Raw genomic sequence first — 7463 nt, 5'->3', positions numbered from 1 at the left:
TTTCAATTTACATAATTCCCCAAGAAAAAGAATTATCTACTCATCGATGATGAAATTGTTCAAGCAATCTATTGATAGTTGCATATTGATACAAAGTCTGAATACAAACAAATGAATCTCACAAAAAATTACAAGAATTGCTCTTAGAAATTCGAAATCTCTCTCTAAAAAATGAGCTTCTCTTCTCTTCCGAAGTTTCTTTCTCTATAATGGGTTTCTCCTTTTTTGACAAATGAAATCTGGTCTCTGTTTTGTTGAAAAACTGAACTTATTTATACCAGCAACATAACATCGTGAGGCGCGAGGATGAATGGCGTCAAGATCCGGAAAAAAGAATGAACGCATTGAGTTTTCTATAGTTCAAAAAGTGAGTTTTCTGTTTCATACTCGATCCTCGATGCACAATAATGCAATACTTGATGCACGATGCTGGATGTCCTTTACTTGATAGATTTTACTCAATGAAAAATGAATAAGAAGGAACTTGATGACTCGATACTTGAATACTCGATGATATTTGATGATACTTGATGGCTCGATAGCTGATTACTCGACAGTCCTTATTCGATTATACACGATAGTATTCTGTTAAATACTCGATGCTCGATAGCTCAACAACCTTACTCGATAGCATTCTGGGTAATTACTTGATTCTCTTCAATTTGTTGATTTTCTTGGTCATTTTTTTTAATCTTTTTGGCCCGATTTTCTTGTAATAATTCCTAAATGCCTCGGGGACCATTTTACCTACAAAATTAGTATTTACAGCAGATAATCAGCACAATTTTGGGGAAATTATCATAGAAAATATACATCTTTTAAAAACCTATCAAAATGATAGCTTCTATCATTAGTATAGTCAATTTCTTTAAAGTTAATCTTGAGTTAGAAAAGAATAAATTTTAAAGAAGCATATATGGATACCTTCATTTTTTTTTTCTTCGTATAAATGCTCTCGTTTTTGTCTCGTTTGTCAAATTATTACCCCAATTTTCTTAGCAACCGAACATTAAACCAAAAGATTAAGTTAAAGCATAAAATTGAAGGGATCGAATCCCATGCGGAAGCGTATGATTGCTTTGCCTCAATTTAGTTTAAAGAATAAATTCACAGAATAGAGACAAACGTCTAGATTAAGCATGCTTTTCTATAGGATTGTCAAGGGGAAGAACTAATTTCTTTGAAAACCTCTTCTTCAAGTCTTTTTCCGATCATAAACTGGACACCACTAAATGATCTTGTCTGCTATTCTCTTGGACAAGGAAGGCTTGTGGGAACCTCTTGTAATAAAAAGGAATGGTTTCAAACTTTTTACAAAGAGCACTAACTATTTGGAGAGTCTTTCTTTAAGAAAGGAAAATGTGAGGTCTCTTATATTGTCTTTCACCTAAAGCATAGATAAAATACGTGAAGGGAATTACAACTCCTCTCCCCAACAACTTTAGGGGAGTTATTTAATTTGATTAAATAAATTTAATTTAATTAAATATTAATTGATTAAATCTAATTTAATTAATTCATTTATTAAATATCATAGATTTAATTTAATGTATATATAAATCATATTCTAATATACATATTCTCTCATAATCTATAGTTTTAATATGAATCTCATTCACATTAATTTTAACCTATAGATTTAATACAAATTCAATTCTTATTAATTTAATATTTGAATCTTATTTAAATATTTATATTCTTTTATTATATAGTCTAAATTTGGATCTAATTTAAAATTAACTTTATATTATAATGTATCTATATACATGATATTAATTACATCATATACAATTAACATAAATTCCCTTAAAAAATTTGAACATTTCAAACTCTTTCAATACTAAAATCCTTGTTCAACCCATCGTGAGCTAGTAGAGGGACTTAATGGACCTACAATTATAAATTAATTCTTTACAAGTTGTTTGTAACTATAGCTGGGTCAAATTATCGTTTTACACCTGTAGTTGCTTCTTAATCCTTAAGTATTACTGATCCTCTAATGAATAATCTGTTTATAGTCCGACCATAAACTAAATCCCTCTTGGGCCAATGAGAGGGTGAGGCCTCATTGTTCAAGTTCCAGAGTCAGTGGTTAAGGGAACAATACATTTACTTACCTTCAAGATGAGAATGAGCGAATTCTATCTTGTGTAGTTATGTTCCTAGCTTCTACTTGGTCTTGTCCCTAAATGATAGCAGCATCGCAACACTGAGTGGCAGATTGTTGTTGTCCTCCTCGTTTTCGACTCTAAACTTGCCCCGAACACCTTCTTTTGATCTCAATCTCTTCAGCAACTATTGCTCTATCGATCGAAACAGACTTACAGACTCGAAGCATGAATTAAATTGCATAAAAATACAACGGGCCCTTACAAATTTAATCAAATTAAAAAGTAATCTAGAGCAAAAAAAAAACATCCAATTTTGAAAACCAACTTTTAAACATTCATGATGTAGAATATGAAAAAATCCACTTCTAGATGATTTTGTTTCGAAAAACACGCAGAACGAAGATGCAAGGAATTGGCTCTGATACCAATTGAAGGGATCAAATCCCGCAGCGGAAGCATTGTATTAGAATACCTTGTATCTCGCAAATCGATTTTTATATTAAATAAAATCGTTGTACTAGAGGAAATAGATATACACATAAACTAGCATGCTATTGGGGAAAAGGTTAGAACGATTCTTACCTTTGCAGGTTCCCCAAGTGCCACAAACAATCCTCTCTAAGGTTCCAACGAATGGATCTCCAAACGGTCTTCATCACGAACAACTCCTTGAGCAATCTCAAACACTACCACGAAAGTTGCCTCATTATTCTATGGGATTCCAATAGAGGGATATGTGGTATTCAACTATTGGGAGAGGGAGAGGAGAATAAGGTTTTGGAGAGTATAGAGAATCAATTGGCCTATTTAAATAACACTTATTTAATTTTCACAATTAAATAACACTTATTTAATTTTAATTTTCACAATCATTAAATAACTATTTATACATTAAATCCAATTTAATGTATATATTTAATTATCATATACATCCCATGCATATGTGCAAAGTCTCTCTATTAATTAATTTTTTGTGAATCTAATTCACTTGAATTAATTAATTTGCATCTTATTCAAATATTGTTCTCCAGATTAATTGTAGATCATATCTATAATTAATTATGTATTAATCACATTAATATATAGTTTCCTTAAATTAATTTGAACAATTCAAATTATCTCTCTTAAGTATCCTCTAGTGAACTAACGAAGGGACCTGATGGACTTGTTGATCAGAAGCTCCAACGATATGAAATTAATTGGCTATACTCATTAACCAAATCAATCAATATTCGTTAACTGTGGGTACACTCTACTAAAGGCCCACAACTACACTCTTCTCACTATAGATATATTAATGTGTTCACGGATATAGACCAATACGAGCACATTAATCCTTCAGAGTGTTCGTAACTCCAACTGGGTCAAATTACCATTTTACCCTTGGGTTATCTCTGACTCCTTAAGCACCAGTGCTCCTCTAATGAACAACCTATTTATGGTCTAACCAACAAACAGAAACCCCTCTCGGGCTAATGAAAGGGTAGAGCTCTTTGTTCAAGTCTCGGAGACATCACTTAAGGGAACTCATCTACTTACCCTTAAGGTAGGAAGGAATGAATTCCATCTTGTATTATTATGTTCCTAGCTCACCACTCGGTCATGTCCCCAAAATGGTAGGCATATTGGGTCGGAGATCTGTCCACCTTCACCCATACAAGTCAAAGGACAATCCCTCCTGAACAGTAGTTCATAATATATTCAAGACTAAGACTAAGTCGCCCAGGTCATCCTATTGAAATAGGAACCTAACTAGTCAACGGTGTTACATCTATTGGTTACTATTTCGTGGTCCAGTCATATGAAAACTTATTGCATAGGATACCCTCACTCGCGTGTCACCTACACGAACTCGTTGGATCGTTATGTTTGTATCAAATACAAAGTGGGTCGTATCCATAGGGTTACGAGGATAAGGTACTTAACTTTATCCCTATACTATAGACCCTTTTAGCTGTATCTTGAACATTGATCCCTGTATGTCTCCACATACATTTCAAGACTCATAAGATAATCTTGGATATTAGTTTATTGGATTTAGGTTTATTAAGATAAATTAGACAATAATACAAACAATAACTTTTATTGAATTAACATCTATAACTCTTTATTGATGACAGTTAATTAATACATTTACTATCTACGTGTTTTAGGACATAAAACCCAACATCACAAAATTCCAAAATCAAATATAATACAAAAATGACCGACAAAGAAATATCATCTTCAATCAATTTGAATCTTCTTTACTAATCAAAATAAATTGACTAATTTATGTCAGAAAAATGATCAATAAAGTCTTCATCACTATAATTTGGGCAATGAACATTTTATCTTTCCTTTCCCTTTTACTCGTTGTCCTCAAAATTATGATCAAAATCTTGATGTGCCTTAAATTCTCAACACACGTCTCTTTTTCTTTTCTTTTTTGTATTAAATTCAAATGATGTATTAACACACATTCAACTACTAAGATATAACCTTATTAGAACATTTAGGGCCTATTTGTTTTGCTGGACTTTGATGGCTTTAGAATTGAATGTAATAAAAAAAACTCATGTTTGGATTGGGCGTTTTGGGTTTGACTTGTAATAACAAACTCATTCCATTCCCACAATTTTTCAACTTGACCCTCTTTCCCACTGTTTTCATGCTTCACGATCCCATTTCCGTTCTGCCCTTGATATGTCACGTATTTCAACACTCATTTGGTTTCCAATAATCCTGATTACATTCCAGCCTCCTAAACAACCCTTAAATCATAAGGTCCCTTGGTGCATGTTCCTCTATTCTTTTATCTTTTTGTTAGTGTATATACCTTAATTTAAGGGGTAGTTTTTTTTTTTTTTTAAGATAAACAAAGGTCAAGCAACTAACATGGAGCAATAAAATCGGTAAGAAAAATAGAATTAAGGGAAAGGAGAAATGAAGAAAGGGAGTAATAGGTTATTGAAGAAGAGGAGAAAAATTAAAAGAGAGAAAATAAAGAAGTGTTAGGTCATATATTAAAGCATGAGAGAGAGTAAAAATGAAAAAAAAAAAAAAAAAAAAGATGTTGTAATGGGGTGTATATATATATATTTGGAAATGTTAAGGATACTAATGAACCTTTTGAAAAGTTCAAAGGCATTTTTGTAACAAGGTACCGACGATTTTAGTTCATATACTAACATAAAGTATTTATTATTATTATTATAGTTTAGTGGTATTTTTTAATTTGAAAGTCCAAGGTAACTTTTAAACAATAACGATTTCCATCCAAAACTAATGTAAGAGTACTTTTCAATTTTTTTTTTAATGCTTAAAGGTATTTTTAAAACTTCTTAAAGTTTAAAGGTATTTTGATCGACCAAATGTGTGAGTGATAAAAATGAAAATAAATATGGTCAAAGTGCAAGCATATACTATCGATGAAATAATAAATATTGAAGTATAGAAAGAGTCGAATCCCACGAGACTATTTATGCAATTCAATTTTTTTAAAAAAAAAAATGTGTTTTTTGATGCAAACCAAGAGATAACCAATAAATAAGTGATTTTGAGGTTAAATGATGATAAAGAAAGTAAACAAAAGTGTTGAACAATGATACAATTATGTTTCGACCAAAAGGCAGTGTGCCTTAGGCAATACAACTGCATTATACCTGGGTAGTGAAATAGTCATGGATAGAAAACTTCTCCTATTCAGTCTTGTATCAAGTTCCTTTAGGAGCCCTAAGTAGCTAAAACCAATATTTCTATGGTTGGCTGGATTTTAGATAAATTCCCATGCAATTTCTTTATCTTATGGTGTCTTTTATTTCTAAGGCAACGTGATAGTCATATTTCAGTGGTATTAGTCCCTTATCGCTTTGTGATATCAATTTATATTCTAATCTTCTCAACATGAAAACTCCACTAGATTGCTAAATTAAGCAATCAGTTTAACTTAACAATATTTTCCCATAAACTCAAGAAAGGAAATGCATAAATCAAAGAGGTATGAAGCATAAGCAATAATCAAACCATAAAGCCTAAGATATTCACATAACTGATCCTCTTAAAGAATTAGCTCATGATTAAAAAAAAATGAATAGATGTCATTAGATCATAAATCATGATTATAAGAAAAATGTTCAACGGATGAAAGAAATAAAGATAAACAAATGCAAAGAGAAACTGAATGAAATGCTCAAAAATACAATGCAATGATGTCTTGTGGCAATCTCTCACTCTCCTAATCCTTCTCTTGGATGATTATCCTCTCTCTAGGATGAATCTTATCACTTCACATGTTTTCACGAGGTAAGAATGACCTAGATCTCTCAAACTTTAGAGAAACTTTCGTTTTTCAAACTTTTTTTATTGGGAATGTGAGATTTCGTCCAAAGAGGGATGAATTTCATTGATGGGCTATGGATTCTTAAAAAGAGAAACTTCCTATCCTTTTGTAGGCTCAAATGGGTTGAAGAATGGCAGAATTACATGTTCTGAACAACTTTATCATCAATTTTGGTGCTGAAGGATGGTTGAGGACTAGGTAAATAGCAACTAGAATGACTAGGCAGGAATATGGGAAATTAAGATTTTGATGCGGTCGCATTAAAATAAAATTTGTATAATAATTAAAATCAATGGTAAAAGGTTATAAAATCAGCCTAAACTAGTAAAAATATACGTAGAACATTATAGGACTTATATTTGATCATTCTAACTAATCTAAACCATTTAAGGAAAAAATATCATGCATATAGTAATTTTTACTAAATAAAAGTCACAAAATAGATGATAACAACATATTTTTGACATCTTTCATATTTCTATAATTTAATTTTTTATTAGAAAAAAGTAATTTAGTTGTGTAAATAAAGAGAGAGAAAAATTGTAAAATACTTAATCGTTAGTCTTATTTATAGATGCAAGATAAATGGTAAATTAAAGGATGCTACACAGTAATTACTAAAAAGGTTGTGAGACGTACCTAATAAGTAATGTGATTACCCCTTTTATGGGGTAGGGAATTTCTAAATTGATAGTAAGTCCACTAATTGATTTCCTTCCTGCATTTATAGTAAATATCATACGTGAGATTGAAACTCATTCGTTGAGTTCTATTTACAATTTAAAAATTAAAATGATTTAATGTCTTTTTTTTCTGACAATATGTAGTGGAAAAATTAAATTTCTAACCTCGAGATCGATAGTAAAAGTTTTACATAATTTAAGTTATATTCATTTTGGCATAACTTATTTTTTTTTCTTATTTTGTATATTCTAAAAAATGTCCTTTTTTTTTTTTCTATTTTGAGATTAATGAATGATAACTAGTGTTTAAACAAGTTTGTATTGACATTCTAAATAATGGTTTTTACA

The 7463-nt window shown here is 30.9% G+C and overlaps 1 long non-coding RNA gene across 1 annotated transcript; it reads right to left on the bottom strand.

The window, feature by feature from the left end:
* Nucleotides 1-221: 221 nt before the first annotated feature.
* Nucleotides 222-7127, bottom strand: LOC120083692. Its single transcript, XR_005483499.1, has 3 exons — nt 7072-7127; nt 2118-2797; nt 222-747 (listed from the first exon to the last, which is right to left on the bottom strand). It is a non-coding gene; the product is annotated as an uncharacterized LOC120083692 (long non-coding RNA).
* Between the last annotated feature and the right edge of the window lie 336 nt (nt 7128-7463).

The sequence above is a fragment of the Benincasa hispida genome, chromosome 8, assembly GCF_009727055.1.
Source record: "Benincasa hispida cultivar B227 chromosome 8, ASM972705v1, whole genome shotgun sequence".
In the NCBI taxonomy this organism is placed as follows: Eukaryota; Viridiplantae; Streptophyta; class Magnoliopsida; order Cucurbitales; family Cucurbitaceae; genus Benincasa; species Benincasa hispida.
This window is presented reverse-complemented; position numbering and strand designations above follow the sequence as displayed.